Source organism: Stegodyphus dumicola, chromosome 2 (assembly GCF_044657685.1).
Source record: "Stegodyphus dumicola isolate Sdum_Otavi_A_Nest chromosome 2, ASM4465768v1".
Taxonomy (NCBI): Eukaryota; Metazoa; Arthropoda; class Arachnida; order Araneae; family Eresidae; genus Stegodyphus; species Stegodyphus dumicola.
In genome coordinates, this window is record NC_140769.1 from 212110193 (window position 1) to 212130344 (window position 20152).

General features: G+C 35.1%; 1 protein-coding gene across 4 annotated transcripts in view; it reads right to left on the reverse strand.

Annotated features, from left to right (window-relative positions):
* Positions 1 to 20152, reverse strand: part of LOC146998828 (uncharacterized) — a 168552-nt gene that overhangs the window by 19428 nt on the left and 128972 nt on the right. The gene's annotated exons all lie outside the window — the stretch shown is intronic.

A 20152-nucleotide genomic window follows, 5' to 3' on the forward strand; every position in this document is an offset into this window, starting at 1 on the left:
ATCTAAATCCTTTAAAAGCTCTTCATCTGCAACATGTCTCTGTCTAGTGTCTTTTGTTTGACTGTATGCTATGTCATGCTTCTTACATGCTTTATCTACTCTGTTAACTCCTGGATCCCCTCTAGTCAATCTTTTAGAAAGCTTTGTAAAAGGTCCACAGTACTGATAACCAGGAAGATGCATTTCTGGTGGATTGAGCTTATCTTGCATCCAACCGACTAAATCTCCACCTTTAATCTTTCTATCTTGTTTGCTCATTTATTAAGAATAGAAAATTATTTTTCGTACCCGTTCAAACCTTTCTCCTTTAAATATTTTTCCATGGGGAAGTACTTCAAGTCCTTAATAAATTCTTGCTCTTTAATCAAAGCTTCCTCCTCCGAAATAGTCTTTGCTCTCAAGCAATTTAGTAAAGACTTATAAAACTTGTAGGCAAACTTGTATTCTTCTTTCCTTTCTGCGACATGCAAGGATTTATCAATAATCTCTATGACACTGGCCACGATGCTCAAGGATGCTAAGGGAAGCAGAGCGAAAGCTGTCAAACTCGAAGTACCAAACAAGAACTTCGCAATTGTCAGAGACAGACTAACATCACTGTAGAATTTGTAGCTTTTTCTGTATGCGTACAAGCATGACTCTAATTTTTGTTCCATGTTTTATTTAAAGAAGAAAAACATTTCCTATACCTCATTTCAGGGTTAACTAAATCAAGCATGAAAAAATCATGAGGTTTCGTGACACACTTTTTGTACATACTATCGAACTCCTCGCTGGTGAGACTACCATCGATTTCCCTCAGGATTTGTTTAACCTCTCTTGGTTGGAGTCTAAAGAAGATAAAGTAGTTACAGTTCTTGCGTATGTTGATGGGTGTTGAGTAATATGATTGAGATATATAGATGATGGACGCATTTTTCTTCCTACCTCTTATGAATAGGTCCTCTATGACTTTTTGCTTCTTTTCTGTCACGCAGTCATCGAATACAACTAGATTCTTAACGTTAGGATCAAGTTCATCTACTGTTATAAAATCGCCCAACTCTGACGTGAATAATGTTTCCTTCTTGAATTTGTGAAACATTTCTAAAACTTTTTCTTTATCAACCTTCTTAACTTTTTTAAGGCTAAGAATATCATCTTCCTCTATATCATTAAACTGCGTGTATGTTTCTTGTAGAGATGAATACTTGGGCTCAAAGATGTCTTTAGCACATACGTAGAGATTGTCAAACTTCAACCAATCATAGATGAAGTTAAGAAGCAAGTTTGTCTTACCACACCCTGAAGGTCCGGTGATTAAAAGTCTGAAGGGATGTTTGGGTAGCAAAGGATGCTGATCAGCATATGCAAACTCTTCAGGTTGCGTGTAATTCTTTATTCGAATCATATCTTTATTTAAGGTGAAAATATTTGCTTTAAGGCAAAAAATATTTACTTTAAGGCAAAAACATTTACTTTAAGGCAAAAACATTTACTTTAAGGCAAAACTTTATTTGCTAAGTAATAAAGATGAATCAATTAGAAAAGGAACGCATTGAAAAGATAAAGGGGCAGATACTAGCCCAAAAAAGATTGGGTGAGTTACAAAAAGATCTTAGAAGAAAAAACGAGCAGCAGCTTCAAGAAAAATTAGGTGTTCGAGAAATGTTAACAGAGTTTCATAAGCCTGTGACAGAAGAGATGACTAAGCAGGAAGTATCTAGAAACAAACACCTTAAAGCTGTTCAGGATGCAATACAGGAAATATCCTCTCCATCGTTAGAGTCCACAACAATTCCAGAATTGGATTATGGAATAAAAGATTTGGAGCGCAGGATTTATAATTTAAACTTAAATAAGGATATCGACGAGTCTTTCATTCGGGAAGAGGGTTTTGAACTACCATCGGAATTAGTGAACAAAAGTGAGGGCGAGCTGAATGAAATCATAAAACGCGCCAACGACAGAAATAAAGAATTCGGAACTAGAAAAGGGCCTATGAAAAAAGAATGGAAGAACAGTGCAGAAGATAATGAAGATAGGAAAAAATATTTAAGAAAAGAGTTGGACAAGTTCGACTACAAAATTCAAATGATGAGGAACTATACAAAAGCACTCAAAACACTCAGGGATGGAAATTATTATTCAGGCGAGGGTATCGATAGGGTGGAGCTGCTTTCGCGACTGACGGATAAAAGATGTGGAGGGAATAAAAGTAAAACGCTCTACAATAAAATCGTTACTCTGTTGGATGCGCTTTTGAAAAAGGGTGAGCTAACTAATGATTTTGTAAAAAGCTACTACGCAAAGTTTTTGAGCTAACTAAAATTTTCTCTACATATAATAAATGAGTAACTACATTAAAATAAAAGTGCATCTGACTGATCATCAGATCAACAAGTTAAAGACTGCACACAAGAAAAAAGAGGAGGTCACTCTACAGATCAATACCTCCAAGGCGCCAAATCATGATCTATATCTTACACAAACACAGATCGAGCAACTAAAGAAGGGCAAACGCATAAAGATCAGCAAAACACAACTGGAGACAAATGGTGGATTCTTGCCTTTTCTTCTTCCCATTCTTACTACTTTAGCTACCGGTGCTCTTTCGGGGGCAGCTGGATGGGGAGCCAAAAAGATTATGGATAAAGTGAGCGGATCCGGTTGCGGGGGAAAGAAAAAAAAGGGGAAAGGCGTTCTACAAAACTGGGAATCTCGAACAAAATGATTGAGGAATGCATGAATGGTGAGAGAGGATTTCGTGGCGTCTTCACATCAGACTTGCTACCCAAAAAGATGAGAAAGTTTGAAAGTGGAATTATTAATTTAGACTTGTCGACAGGGCCTGGAACACATTGGGTGGCTTACTACAACGATCCAAAAAATAATTTTGTAGAATATTTTGATTCATTCGGAGACTACAAATATAAAGGTACTACTTTAAAGGATGACACTATCCCGGCAAACATATTTCATTACCTGAGAACATCAAACAAAGAAGTTCGGTACAATTCAAGCTTCCTGCAGAAACCCACATCGGATCGTTGTGGCTACTTCAGTATGACATACATAAAAAAGAGAAATAGAGGACACCCTCCTTGGGACATCTTATACTCCCTAACTCAAGAACCAAGTGATCATAATGAGAAGAAAGTGCTACTTTAATGAAACATGTGTGTTATTTTAATAGGTAAAAGCCCATTAAAATAAAAAAAATAAAATGCTTATAATAAAATGACTCTGCTTATATTAAACTCAAAAGACTACCCGAAGTCAGAAGACTTTACTGTCGAATACGCTACGCCTCTGAGAATCAAGAGGGTTGCTTTGCAATCATTTTCCTTATGGGTTTCATGGTACAACATTTGCAAGGCCTATGAGAACAACATGCTTTCATTCTATGATGGAAGCCTTTGGTATGATCTAACTATTCTGGATGGAAATTATACTCTGGGGGAGCTAAACGATTACATGATGCAGTACTTCAAGGACGAAAGTTCTCCCATACAGTTTGGCGTGATATTCGCTCGACAGAGATTTGTGATAAAACTGAAAGAACACTACAAGCTTGATTTATCAAAGAGTAAGCTTCATGAGATTTTAGGATTTGAACCAAAGATTTACGAAGAAGTGAAACAAGAAGCCAAGTATGTGGCTAATATTTCTCGAAGCATCGATGATATTCATATCCATTGTGATATAATAGAGGGAGCTTATTTGAACCAATTTGCATCAGAAGTTATCCATTCTTTCACACCGGCTCAAGAGCCAGGCAGTTTGCTCTCTAAAGATTTTGACAGACCTATCTTTTTTAAGACAAAGAGTAACCACATATATAGGATCAGGATGCGTCTGACCAATCAGGATGGTGAACCTATTGAGCTCAATAATCAAAGGGTACTTTACAGGTTGCTGGTGGAGTGAAGAAAATTTTTGTACTTACAATAAATGAACAGACATAGACTTTACGGAGCAAGCAAGAGGATACAAGGGCGAGGTTTCTTTGGGAGAAAGCTTTTGAACCTAGCTAAGAAAGAGGTTGAACAAGAGGTGCAGCAAGCAGTGAATAGTAAATTGGAGTCAATCCTTAATAAAACGATTAAAAGAGGCACAGGTTTAAAAGTAGTGAACGAAGCTAAATTAGAAGCTATCCTTGGAAAGAATATGAAGCGAAAATAATTTTACTGCATATAATAAAGATGAACAATATTTGGGAGTTGAAACAAACGTCAGAAGACGTCATCAGAGATATAGAAAGTTTTGAGTATAGAGAAATCAAAGAAACGCACAACACTCAAGATACGAGTGAAGATGCCACGTATAACTTTCACATACTCGATACAAACGCTAAAATTCTCTACTCCAAAGGATATATTCACCAAGAACTCAGAGTCCTAAAAGCAAATGGAGATTCTGTAGGGGAAGAGAACGTGACATTGGTGAATGGTGGAGGTTTACTCAGGAGAAGTATCATGACCATCGGTGCCTACGAGATAGATTCAGATGTGCATGACACATCCTTGATGTTACAGGTTATGGGTTTAATTAACTTCACACCTGATTATGCAACTTCGGAAGCGACCAATATGTTTTACTATATAGATACCTCCGATTCTACCGAGAGAGGATCGTTCAAGTTTAACGGTGCCCTTACCGACGCTACAACAATAACAAATTTTTTCGCTAACTTAAGAGTGAATGATGACCATAACGAAGGTTTTACCAAAAGATGGATGTATACCCGAGATAGTCAGTCTGTGCACATATTTATACCGCTCAAATACATTTTCGGCTTCCTCAATGATTATGAAAAAGTCATTACAGGCTTTGATGTAAAATTTCAGTTTCAAAGAAACAGTCACAGGAACATGTTGTATACAAATGTACCTAATCCTAAATATAAAGTACAAGTCAAGAAACTTTCGCTTTGGCTACCTTATGTTAAATTCAATTCTTCTGTTGATGGTCAGTTTACAAAACTGATTCTGTCGGACCAATCCATCGACATTAACTGGAGGCAACCTAGAGTAGTCAAGTCCAACATTTTAGAAAATAGCAGCGGATCATGCAACATACCCGCCACTACTGATGAAGTGATGAGCCTTTACGTTGTGCCCCAATATGATAAAAGAAACGAAAACTTTTCTCAAAACAACATGCTGTTCGATAACTTAAACATGATTGATTGCTGGCTTATGGTCAATAACGTGAGGGTGCCAAACATCAATTATACTATGGACTTTGAGAAAAAAGATTATTCGAGACTCTACACCGCTCTCTTAGATGCAGGGCTTGACAATATCACTTCCGAAGCCGGATGTCTGATCAACTATGAAACCTTTAGAAGTCTCTATCCAATCATATGCTTCAACTTATCTTTTCACGAGCCGTACGTAAATGTTAGCAACCCGATGATTGAATTTCACTGGAGACTGAAGAGCAGCCCTGATGATAAGTATGTATTTTACTTTGTTTTGAATGAGAGAAAGAGATGCAAACTCAATATGGTAGAAAAGAAGATCATAGTGTTGAATACTTTAAGGATGTAATATTTAGAGATTATTTTTAGATTTTAATAGATTACAATCTATTAAAAACTTATTTATATAATAATAAAGATGGCTTGGTATCCTTTTGGAATATACTATCCCAGAAAAGCGGTGGGTCTTCGCGGTCCACCTGGAATAGGGTTTAAACTCACAAACGATGGGAATTATGATATGGAAAACAAGGTGCTGAAAAACTGTAAAGATCCAGTAGACGCCAACGATGTCACCACGAAGTCCTTCGTTTCCGGAGAATTGGAGGATTTAAAGCTGGAAATTAGGACACTTTATGATGTTATGACCAACAGAATAGAGGAATTAAAGCTGGAAGCTAGGAGAAGTAATGATGCTATGGTAAACAGCTTTAAAAATTATTCGTCACAGACTTCGAAGAAGCTTAAAAGCTTGGAAATAGGATTCAAGCATACTGAAGAAAAATTACAGGAATATACTCAAAGTGTTTATGTATGCGCAGATCCTCCTGAAAGCGGGTACAGCAGCTCAAAATTTCAGAAGGTGACATTTACTTCGTTCAGTAATAATTTACTGAATGGAGCACTTATGACATTGAATGAAAGTGTAAAGGCTAAAATAACCTTCTTCGCACTCATAGATAATAATGGTACTTATCTTGAAAGTGTGGTTGAAGCTCAAATTTTTAACGGTAATAAGATGCTGCGGGAGTTCAATTATAACACCGAACAGGTATCATTTATAAACTATATTAAGAAAGATAAAGAGATACAAGTATTCGTTAAGACTAAGGACCTAAAAACTTATGTATACTTGAAAGTAGAAATTCTTTTGTGTTTATAATAAATGGCTGACGTAAATTGGAACGATATTTCGAAGACCGGTTTGTTGGAAGGACAAATCAGGGCATTACAACAGAATATAAGTTGGTCGCTCGTGAGTCGATACTCGACTCTTTCGGAGGAGTTCATCGAAGAATTCTCAAATCAGGTGAACTGGAAGGTCATTTGTCAGTATCAGACGTTATCAGAACCATTTATAGAAAAACATGAAGGTTTAGTTGAATGGTATGAAATCTCCAAATACCAGAAATTGTCGGAACCCTTCATGGACAAATATGCCTATAGTTTAGACTGGGAACAAGCTTGCAGGTACCAAAAGATGACAGAACCTTTCCTCGATAAACATATAACAAAAGTGCATTGGATAACAGTTTCCCACTACCAAGTACTGAGCATAGACTTCATGCGGAAGCACAAAGACTATATCGATATGGTTCTTATCTCTTCCCAACAAACACTCACTGAAGATTTCATGAGGGAATTCGCAGAACAGCTGGAATGGGAACGAATTGTCAGATATCAAACCTTTAGCGAAGAGTTTATCTTAGAACACCAGGATAAGATAGACTTTTGTCATCTGATGACTTATAAACACCATTTACTATCGAATGCCTTTTACGAGATGCACTATAAAAAACTGATTTGCATCCTTCTAACTAACATATGCAACAGAAATTTATATAGATATAGCAGCGAAAATGAACCTTAAACCTAGTAATTTTTTAATGCTGTGTAGCATTAAAAATAAAATAACTACCCGCAATTTGTTATGATCGTGTTTCCGTTTTCAACGTCCCGCGTGGGGAAAAAAAATCGAAGCGAACGCTGATGAAATGACCTTGGAGTGAAACGTGTTCCTAGCTTGAGGAAATGATAAGTGCTTTTTTTTTTTTTTTTTTTTATTCTATCGTATACGTCACGACCTTGACTGCGTCTAAATGCGTAGTATTAGAAAGTGACAACAGATGGCAGCACTTCACAAAACATGTTTGATATGTTACATTTATAAGACAGTTAGCAATTATTGAATACGGGTACCCTGGCTGAACGGTTAGCGCGCAGGACTACTAACATCAAAGTCCCAAGTTCAAACCCCGACCTCTCCCGGATTGATGTCATTCAATCCGGATTGATGGTCTTAACCTAGCCAAAAAGACATGTCAGCTTACTCTCGCCGTTGAACCAATAGAGTAGCATTCACCGTTATTCATAAGTGGGATCCCCGACGCTAAAGCGTCAGAGTCTTACAGTGTATGTCCTCTATGTGTCTTATATATGTTGTGCGAGAGGTGGCCTGTGGAGGTGCAGCTGGCGCGCCTGTGAGCCCTGTGAGTCCAGTCAGACCACAACTCCAGGTGAAGGGCGCTGCGCCCTCCAACCTCTACATTGGGAAAAAGTATGATAGCTTATCTTATCATGATGGTAAGGCCGTCTATATTTACTGTGTATGTGCGTGTTGTAATGGCTGTTCGCTCAAAGTTTAGTCCAATGGGGGAGAGTGTCCGCGGGGTCCTTCGGTCATGCTTGCGGGGCCTTCCTGGCTTTCTTCTCGGTACCTCGGCGAGCGAGTCCTTGGTATCGTTGGTGAGTGTCATCATAGTTAATTACTACAGCTTATGAATATACTGATCTCAGAGTCATTTCAAACGAAGGTTTCGTAAAATTTCGAGGGGTCTGATGAAACCTAGTGAATAATAAAAGCATTTAAAGAGATGCATTCTATATGTAAAGATGGCAAATATTTATGACTTATTCGGTGATATTAGAGCTTTATATAGCTCAGGTAATAACAGCAGAATGTGCGGCCTTGCTAGAATGTGTCAGCATTTACTGACTGCTGTTGAAGAAGAAACAGATATGAATAATAATTATCCTGAAATTCATTCGCTAATTTTAAAATATATTATTCAAATGTATCAAATACTACACGAAGAAAAGAATAGTAAGGTACAGAATATGGGTTATGACACTCTATCAAAAATGACCAGATTTCTTTTGTGTAACTAAGCCTAATTTATTTTTTAATGATTCTAAAACCATTAAAAAAAAAAAGTTATTGCTCAAATTTAAACATGTTTCCAGGTTGGGCTTTCCCGACATCTTTACTTCCTAAATAAACAAAATAAAGAGGTTTAATGCCATTGAGCTTTAAATAATCAGATGCTTTGTTATCACATCGCTTCGGTAAAGATACAACACACTCAGGTAAATGGACTATTATTTTTTTACCATACTTTGTGTTTATTTCTCTAATTTCTGTAACCGGATACTTTTCATTGATATTAAGTTCGCTCATTTTCTTGAACTCATTGAGCGAACTAAATGTGTTTAATTCTTGTAACAATTCCATCTTTACATATAGAATGCATCTCTTTAAATGCTTTTATTATTCACTAGGTATTATTAATCAATTACCCATTGTCTCTCCTTTGACGCTCTAGAAGCCATACATAATGGTGCACTGATGGTATAAATTAATACCCTCACTAAATATACCATGCCAGTGGATTATGTGGGGGACGAATGTCCCCTTGCAAAAGAAGCATGCGATGAAGAGGAAAAGTGGCGTTTGTAAAAGCGGCGTTTTGGAAAAGTAGCGTTTGTAAAAGTGGGTTCGATTTTAATGGAGGGTTGGAGAGCCATCACATTCTAAAAGTGGGTTCGATTTTAATGGAGGGTTGGAGAGCCATCACATTCTAAAAGTGGGTTCGATTTTAATGGAGGGTTGGAGAGCCATCACATTCTAAAAGTGGGTTCGATTTTAATGGAGGGTTTCGCAGTCATTGTTTCGCCCCCAAAGGTCACTGCGCCAGCTCTCTCATTTGTACACTACTAATATGCCTTAAAAAAAATATATATTCGCATGATATGTAATAAAAATGGAAGCATGGTCCCGGTTAAAACTCTAATTGTTTTGCAGGTATACTTATAAATGCATCTACTTTAGGATGATGGTAAACATTTTATAGTTCAAAATATTTTTCTAAAAATTTATAAAAATTATTTAAAAGTACAAATTTTAAAAATAAATCATAAAAAAATGGGTGAATTTTATTTGTTCGAACCTAAATTTCGAATTCTGGAAGAAGGAATCAAGTAAGTTTAATAAAAAAAAGAGATATTAATAAATATATAACAAATTCAATTAACACTGAAAAGCTAAAATGTTGTGAGCTAATTTAAAAAAAAAAATACTCGTGCGGTTTTTGCAAAACTTGGCAATTCGGCATAATTTGAGTCGTAGAATGGAAATATGGAAAAAAATTGGTATGTCGCTTCAGAAAACATCCGCTTTTGTGTCAAAATACCTATATTAGAACAATGCTATAAATAAATCTAATACATATCCTAAGTCGCTCCTTCGAGACATGAAAACGCAAACTGAATTTCGTCAATCGGCCCAGTAGAACGGAAGATATAAAACTGGCCTTTTTTTTTTTTTTTTTTCCTCCGCAGTGTACATTCGGATCTATTGTATGTATCTTTCCATAAGTCAAAAATGAGTAGCCGTAGAACGTTTAAATTTTGTGTATGAGACTGCTATAACATGTAGTTGCGCATCTCTGCTTTTTCGCCGAAATTGGCTACACCCATCGTATATATATGTAAGAAAAATAAAGATTATGTAAAAAATTAAATTAGCAGCGTAAATTAATTTCCCTTCTCTATTCTAAAAATAGCAACATCTATTTGCTCTGCGTCATTTCGAGAAAAATCTATGTCATATGACTCTTACGTAATTCTGGTGATGTAAACTGAACTAAAACTCAAGCAGCCAATAATAATTTTACAGCAATATTAATATCCAATCAAAATGGTTTGAGAACCAAAACTAACTCAGTTCGACTTAAAATTTCATCCTGAACATTACGCATTTTCTTTCTACGCTTTGCGTTAGCTTTACTGCAGTCTGTCTGCTTCTTCTTTTTTGCTGCAAATCTATCAAAAATATTAAGCCCTTTGGAACAAGCACATTTAACGTGCCGACTTGTGTGTAGCCGCAATATGTTGCTGAAAATAAAACTGAAGATTTAATCTGCCTTCGTCTCCAGTTTCCTGGTCATTATGGATCGCCACTTCTAGGCCATCAAAATTCCAACTTCTGAATATATTACATATATAGATATATATATCGTATATAAGAAAGGATGTCTGAAACCTAGCAAAGGTCGTCGTATGTTTTTCTGTATTTTACAATTTTTAATGAAGATGTTTTGAGTTTTTATGTGTTTTTGCTTTGCCGTGAAGAAGGAACTAAATCAACTGAATAAGAAACACATTTCTAATGAAATTCGAGGAAATAACTTTAAATGAAATGCAGGAAAAAATGTGTATAATTTAATAGGCTATTTTGCATCTAATGGTTCTGTGAGGCTAAAGGTGCATCCAAGAGATAATAAGAGGTTTTGTAAACAATAACAACATTTATTTACAAGAAAATATTTGAAAATTTCAATCAATTAGAGATATATTATTAGGCATCTCTGCCTTCCATGTCCTACACCTTTAGTATCCTGCCTGCCACTGACTATTGGGACGAACACAGCGCCCTCTAGTCAGAATGACGCTGGAAATATGTAATACTCCCCACCTGAACTCACTTGAGTTCACTTACCATTGAATTTTAGCTAAATTTACATTCAGGAACCATTAAAATTACAAGAGTAAAAATATAAATAGCATATTATATCAAATACAAAGCTTCAAAATTATTCAGTCACTTGACATACAAAAACAAATTGCACTCTTAACTTCCAAATAAAAATGTTCAAATATCAAGCCTTAAAATATAAGCACAATTAAACTATTATTAATACACAGATAGAACATTAACAGGTTGCAACTCAATTAAACTAACGCAATTAAGGATTGATTTCCAAATTATACACAAGTTGTACTGAGCGTTTTATTTGTCCTTTAGGAGTCTGAATAAGAATAAGAGAACGAACTTTTCCATCTCTTCCTGGATATAGCTCTAAAATTTTTCCCATCATCCACATATTTCTGGGATAACGCTCATCATTAATCAAAACAATATCATTCACTTTAAATGAAACTACCTGGTTGTGGAGAAATATAAACTGATCTTAGATTAAGTAAATATTCCTTTCTCCACCTGTTCCAGAAGTGATTCAAAAGTGTTTGCTGATATTTACACGTCGTTACCAAAGAATTCCTATTAACATTTAAATTTTCATTTTTTTGTTTTATTACAGGTAAAGACACCAATCTTTTACCAATAAGAAAATGAGATGGGGAGAGTGGAGAGGGTTCTGAGGGTTCGTTGTACAGATACGTGATAGGCCTGGAATTAACCAGAGCTTCAATTTCCGAAAAAACAGTTTCCAATTCCTTCAAAGAGAGAGAGGATCGTCCAACAATTTTCTTTAAGCAGGCTTTAACCGTTCGTATCTGTCTCTCCAGAAACCTCCCCACCATTTGGACTTTTTTCAACTATAAAATTCCAAACTATACCTTTAGAAGCAAGCAAATTTTTAACTTGATCATTATCTATCTGATTCCACCATTTTTTCAATTCACAATTTGCTTTTTTAAAAGCTTCGGCGTTATCAGAATATATAGTGGAACATAATCCTTGGCGAGAAACAAATCGTCGGAATCCTAACAAAAAAAAAAAAAAAAAAAAAAAAAAATCAGCACTTATGTTAAGAACTATTTCTAAGTGGATACCTCTTGTCACTGCACAGCTGAATATAAGTAAATAACACTTTGAATTAAAATCACGAACAAAAAATGGTCCGGCAAAATCCACACCGCATATATCAAATGGTGGATGCTCTTGAATTCTATCAGGCGGTAAAGGGGCAACCACCTGCATTCCAGATTTCACTTTGAATCGTCTACAAATCAGACAGTTATTTAACACTTTTTTCACAAATTGACTACCTTTAACAATCCACAATTGTTCTCGTAAATGTGTTAAAGTTGCATCAACATCTAAATGGCACATTTTAGTATGAGAATCACAGATAAGTAGTTCAACAAATTTATCATTAGATGGAAGAAACCAAGGATGTTTGGCTCGCATATCGTTATCTGAAAACTGTAAACGTCCCTTTAGACAAAGTAAGTTATTATCATCAAGTTCAGGATTCAAATTAAATATGTGTGAACTCTTGTCAATAGTTCCTTTACAAAGAAGTTGGGTAACTTCTGTACTATAATGCTTGAATTGAGTAGCTTTGATCCAAAAACGCAAAGCTTGCTCGAGTTCTGGAGCACATATAGGTCCATTTAATTTAGTAGAATTAGGTTTAGAATTGTGCACAAACCTTTTAATCCAAGCAGTAACACGCAGTAATCTACTTATTTCTCTGAAGTCATTAACGTCCAGTAACGACGACATAGGTAAGTTTCCATTAGTTGAACTGGTTACCATGGAATTAACCAGTGCAGTCCGTCGCTCTTTCACTATAACGCGTTCATCACAGATGTCACTAAAATGATGTAGCGATTCTTGAAGAGGCCACGAATAAAGCGATTTAGACAACCAAACAGGGCCTAACCACCACAGAGAACTTGTAAGAATCTTCCTAGCCGATTCTCTTTTAGTAGTAAGGTCTGCGGGATTGTCGGAGCCACTGCAATGATTCCAACACTCTGGTAGAGTCAGCGACTGCACTTGAGCTACTCTGTTGGCGACAAATGGTTTCCATTGTTTTGAAGATCCTTTCAACCAATGAAGGACGATTTGAGAGTCGCTCCAGAAGAAAATTTGTTTCGCGAAATTAGGAAATAGACCTTGTAAATAATTTCCTAAACGTGCAGCGAGGAGTGCTGCCATTAACTCTAATCTTGCAAGAGTCAAAGTTTTTAAAGGAGCAACCTTACTTTTTGACATTATAAAGCTCACTTTGATTTGGCCATTGCAATTCACGTACCGTAAGAACGCAACAGCCCCATATACCTTGGGTCTGGCGTCACAAAACACATGAAGAGAAACTTCACTTATTTCTTCACTTTCAAAAAACCTTCTTTCAATAGATACTGATTCAAGTGCACAAAGTTCAGAACACCAGGTTCTCCATTTATTTTGTAGGTCACTTGGCAAATCTTCATCCCATTGTAAACCACGTTCCCTCATCTCTAGCAGAAGAATTTTCACAGTGATTACAAAGGGACTAATCAGTCCACATGGATCAAATATCTTTGAAATAACTCTCAAAACGTGACGCTTGGTGATTCTAGCATCAATGGAATCCCTAACATCTCTTAAATATAATTTAATTTTATTCTCAACCGGATCCCACTTCAATCCCAAAAAACCTGTTCCTTGCCCGAAGTCAGTATTTTCCTCATATCCGTTTTCATTCCAAAGTTTATGCGACTCCGGACAATTAGTTTTTAATTTCCTCAAATGAAATCCCGCTGCCTTTAATATCTCTATTGCCTTAGACGTCAAATGATAAGCATATTGAACGGTATTGGCTCTATAGCAGAGATCATCAACGTAAAGAAAAGAATTTAACATGTCATAACATTTTGGATGATGTTCCTTAAATTTCTTAATGTGAAATTTCAAAACGCAAGCCTAGGAAAATGGCGAAGTATTTAAACCGAATGGGAGACGATTTAAATGAAGAGTTTCGGTTGAATTACCTACCTCTTCGGGAAACCACAAAAATTTATGGTATTTTCTATCTTCCTCCGCAATCTCTATCATAAGAAAAGCTTTCTCTAAATCTCCTCAAAATGCAGCTTGATATTCTCGAAATTTAAGAATTATGTCCAATAAATTTGCATAAAGATTTACTCCCGATTCTAGAGACTCATTAAGAGATTTATTATTTTCATTAGCCTTACTGCTACAGTCATAAAAAATTCTAACTCGAGTTGTTTCCTTGTCATCCCTAATTACCGCTCTGTGGGGCATATAATATCCTGAATTTTTATCTTCATTAACACATTTTCCCACAATCTGACATTCTAACTGATCCGATATAATTTGTTTATACTGGTCATAAATTTCTTGATTTTTATTTAGTTTGCGCTTTAACGAATCAAAACGCTTTTTCGCAACCTCATATTTAGAATTCAACCCAGTTGCAGGTCCCAAGTTTTCCTTCCACATCAATCTACAACCGTACCTTTCCCCATTAAATTCCAGAGAATTTTCAAATTTTTCAATCAATTGATTGTCCCATTCAGAAAAGTTTTGTTTGTCTGACTGAAATTCTTCTATTTCCCAAAATTTTTTCAAATCGTACAAAATGGAAGAAGAGTCCATGACTAAACATACATTTTCATAATTATTAGTCAATTTATTACTTCCTTCCACTCCCGCTAATAACCAGCCGAAACAAGAATTTATCGCAGTAATGTTTTTATTTAACTTTACTCTCTCGTCATAAACAACATCCCAAAATGAATCGCATCCGATAAGTATTTCCGTCTGACAGTCGCCAGAAAATGAATCAGCCAAAGCTTTCCTTCAGCGCATAGATACATCAGGAATTTTCAAGGACAAATTAGATATATATTCCGTTATGACAGCTTCTAACTCGTACGATTTCGAACATTGATCCCTATTGCGCAACGTCAATGAAACGATACCGTATTCCTTCTCACGTGCCATTTTGTCTCCGAAAGCAAAAATAGCTATTCTTTCGTAGCGTATTGGCTTTAATTTTAATTCTTTAACTAATCGAGATGAAATAAAACTTCGATGACTACCATTGTCTAAAATAACATTAGTTAAGACTGAATTTTTATCCGAACAGGCTAAAACTGTACATGTTTGTAAAAAGGACTTATTTTTGGTACATATATTACTATGAGACACAGAAATATTCTCGGCGTTTTTATTAGATTTAGATTGTGAGTCATTCAAAACAGTTTCGCTTTCCACTTGCTTCTCACAACCTCTCATCGTAACATTACCGGGTTTATTTTTTCTACACACAGACTCATGATGAAAATTGCTACACGATATTTTTGCCCTACATACGCGAGACATGTGATATTTTTTAAAACAACACCAGCATCTAGCTTCAACCTTCAGCTTATTTATTTTTTGTTCTACATCGAATTTTTTACAACTTACGGAATCGTGATGACCGTCACAGAATAAACAAACATTTTTTATTTGTGTATTTAACGCTGAAGCGGTTGATATATTTTTAGGCTTTGAATAGTTTTTCTGATAAGTTTGACCACTTTGATAATTTTGGGAAAAGAATAGTTTCGTTTCGTAACTTTTTAGGGGGCTCATCACAGTTTCGGCAATTTCCCTAGATTCGACTTCCTTCCTCAAAAACGGAATAATTTCCGAAACCTCACAATTCACTTCCCTGTTTCGTTTTCGGTGAAAATCTAACACCAAATCTTGTGGTAGCAGCTTCAATAATACTGGATCCAATAAATGCCCATATGAACTCTCCGTTACATTTAATGAACGCAAATTTCTCATATTAACTTCTCTTTCATCGTATAATTTACGCAAACCCTTAACATTAGACTAACATCTCACGGGTTCTAAGCTTAATAATTTAATCATGTAAGAATTTATAATAGAATCAGTTCTACCATATCTTTTTTTTAAAAGCTCAAGACATGAGTCATAGTTTTTCTCATGTAATTCAAAACCCGCAACAACGTTATATGCAGGACCAGAAAGAAGAGATTTTAAATATTGGAATTTTTCAATTTTCGTAAGTGAATTGTTTGAATCGATTGCGCTATCAAAACAGTTTAAGAATTCCATAAATTTGCCAGAATCACCAGAGAATAGCGAAATTTCTAACTTTGGTAATTTTAAAGCCGTAACGGTGTTTTCCGAAACACTAGATGTGTTAAGAACTGAAGAAGTCCGCTGAACATTTTCTGTTGCTAATTCTTTAATTTTGCTCTTTAGTTTAATCTTAGCGAACAATGTTTTGTCATCGTATTCTTCCGAACCTTTTAATTCAATTTTAAATTTTTCCGGATCGTCTATGAGTGCTTCCACCTCTAAATCATGGCTTTTCAAGATCTGCTGCTTCGTTTCTAATAGCTCCAGTAGTTCTGATAATGAACTTACGTCTTCGACAGCTTCATCAGCTTCTGCACTCTTTTAACTAGTTTAGTAACACTAGCGCGAACGTTACTTCTTTTTTCAATTATTTTCGAAAGCTTATCCATATTAATTCAGAATTTGTGAATTCCAAAGATCTTACCTCCACAGTCCAGTATGCAATGTTACGTATCCAAAAGCGTACGTACAGTATCCAAACTTCTCAGAACTATAATAATGATGACTAATTACTTCCGATATTCCACATTCGCGGACAAGATGCACCAATTTTGCATCTAATGGTTCTGTGAGACTAAAGGTGCATCCAAGAGATAATAGGAGGTTTTGTAAACAATAACAACATTTATTTACAAGAAAATATTTGAAAATTTCAATCAATTAGAGATATATTATTTTATTAGGCATCTCTGCCTTCCATGTCCTACAGGTTTAGTATCCTGCCTGCCACTGACTATTGGGACGAACATAGCGCCCTCTAGTCAGAATGACGCTGGAAATATGTAATAGGCTATACAAGGAATTCATGTGGTATCCAGATCAGACGTTTTACTTGTAGCTTCACAGTTTCAGAAACCTAACACAAGTAATAATTTATAATTTTTAAATAAAATTGTTAAAAAGTGCCTTTCTGATAAATTACAAATGATATTGAAATTAATTAAATGAATATGTGTATGATTATGGCAAAGCCTCGAGGGCCATCTGCCTAAGGGGAGGGATGCCTTCGTGGAGGACTTTCTAAGGGAAACTGGCTCGTATACACGTTACACATGGGGAAAACCACGAAAACGCCCATGCAGCCAGCCCGTTCACGGGATTCGAACCTCGGACCGAACTACCAGTGTTCAGCGACTTTACCGCTCGGCCGCTGGTGGGCCCAATTAAATGAATATGAAAAGTATCGTAGTAATTAATAATCTTTTTTTGTAATTTAACACTTCTTGCTTTTAACTAAGCATATCGATAATAATTTTTTTTTCAAAATCTACTTAATTGCATAATGTATGTTCTATAGAAGGAATAACTACGTCTGAAAGTCCCCCCACCCCATCCAAAGGAAGTTTTTACGTAATTTTTTTATTATTTTAAGTTTACTTAAGCTTTTTTCACGCTGATAGTAACTGACAAACTAAAAATATTCTTAACACAGTTTCCAACTTTAGATGCCATTCTATAAAACTGTATTCTTGAATTAATCTTAAGCAATTTAATGTTCATTTTGTGATTAGAACTATTGAAACAGCGTAATTTTCAAAACTAGATCATTTCTAATGATATTTCAAGAGCACTTATATTATTTGGATATTTCAATGCTAAGTTATTGATTGGCACTCTTTCTGAAATACCTAAATCCATTGGCAATAAACTGATTGTTATCTCTTTTAATAAATTATACCTCTTTTAACTGTGAGATTAGAACAAATGCTATGAAAAAACATTTTCCTAAAAAATTAGCTCTTCTGTCAGTTGTTCATTATCAGTCTGAGTTAGTAAACATTTCCTTAAATTTTGTTGATACATTTTTTTTTACTTATTACGTGCTCCACCCTTAGTCATTACACGTGAAGGGAGGGATGCACCGTAGAGTATTTTTTAAGGGAAACTTGCTCGTATCCACGTTACACATGGCGAAAACCACGATAACGGCCATGCAGCCAGCCCTTTCGCCGGGACCATGGAGGTAGGAAATTACTGGAACTTTAGTGTTTAGTGAACCTTAGTGTATTAATGGAATCATGGAGGTAGGAACTTTCTTATCTCCTTGAAGCAGCCAACCGCTTCGCCGGGACTGGACCCCCCCGACCGAACTACCAGTGTTCAATGGCTCTTACTAATGAGAACTGCATTCACGTTACACATGTTGGAAACAACGGAAATACTACTGACGTGTGTTAAAAGAGTGTGATATCCTAGGTAAAGTTTTTGACTAAAAAACTTTATTTATCTTTTTTGTTCCTTTCAGTATTAAATTCTGCTCAGATAAAATACGTAAAATTTTATACCGATTTGCTTAAAAAAAGATTATTATTTTGAACCCATTGCAATGATTTATCATTTCTCACTTTATATATTAGATGCATTTATATAAATAAATCTATAATAAAGAGCAGAAATTTACGTAAAATTCATGATAATAGTTTTTCTCTGCTGTTAACAAAATTAATTTGTTAATATATGAGGTTTATTTAATTTACATAATAGTTATTAGTCCAAAGGGGCAATTTGCCCTGAAGGACTATTATTTTCATTTTGGCATTTTGTGTTGGTTATCTATAAATGTCAGATTCACTTTTCAAATTGTATAATTTTCAATATTGTATTGTCAACCACCAAATATTATCGCCCTGCATTATATTTAAAGAAATTAAATAATGAAAAATCTGCATTTGGACGTAATTTAAAATCTGAAACGTTTCAGATTTTATTTATTTATTTATTTTTTTGTTTATGTTTGGAATCTTTACTGTCATTTCTCTCTTTCTATTTTCTCGTCAGAATGCGAATGAACTCGTGTGGGGATCAGAGCGTGTTTGGCCGTTTGAAAACCACGTTACAAGGTTTTGGTATCTTGATAAGACTTCCTGTCTTCGGCGTTGCTTCTTGCCGATAGTTTAAATTAACGTTCATGTAGTCCAAGGCAATTTCGGATTAAATTGCTCTGTGTAGATTTTGGATATTAGGTATTTAAATTTAGCTTACATTTGAATTTCTACCTTTGAGCTCTCTCCATAAGTGTTGGCGGATTTGTAAGTAAGAGAAGTGCCTTCTGGTCATCTTCTCGAGTTTAAAATAAAAGGATCTTTTACACCCTTCTCAAATTTTTGTATTTAGTTTTAGACATTGTGATAAGTCATTTTATCTAATAAAAAGTTTAAGTTACATTTTACAGTAGTAAATGACATTAAACGTCATAAATAATTAGTAAACTTTTTGATTTGGTTCGAGTAGCTGATAAAGGAATGTAAACTGACTTGCAGTTACGTTGCATGTGGAAAAAATGCGAAAATATATATTAAGAATATCCATGCTGGACTTTGAACCTCGTATGAACTACCAGTGTTCAGTGGTTTTAACCAAAAGTCTTTGATAGTAATGATTTTCTAACCTTATTTACTTCCGAGCTAAACTTAGTTTTTTTTAGGGGGGTGTTTGCTTTCATTTTAATATAAATATTCATGCAGGGAAAAAATACCTTTTTACTATAGTTATATTTTAAAAACAATGTTAATTTACTAACAGAATTTAATGATTTGGAGACATTGTTTTTAGGGAGGACATTACTTGCTTTCGCAAAAGTCAGAGCTTTTTGTAATTTCCAGTAATCAATTACCCTAAAATCAGCCGGAACATTTTGTGTTAATTCCTGCACAATAAAACTCAAAATTTTAAAACTCCTGTTTTATTTCTGTAAAGCTAAAACATTCATGGAAAAAAAAAAAAAAAAAAAAGCCATGTCTTACCTTGACGCTTTAGATTCCAGTTTTTACTTAATCCGTCTAGCAATAATTGTAGCTATTCCATTAATAACCGTAAATGAATCCAAATGTTAGATTTCCGAAGAAATTTATATATTTAAATATGCTCCATTTAGAAAAATTTCGATAGAATTCAGTATTCCTGAAGAAATTTTACCACAGTTTCTTCCATTGCTGGCAAATTCCACAAATTCCATACTTTAAAACTAAGATCCAAAAATATGATGATTTGTTTATAAAAACCGTCTGAACTTGGAATACAATGAAAAAATGAAAATGGCGGACTTGCTTGACTGA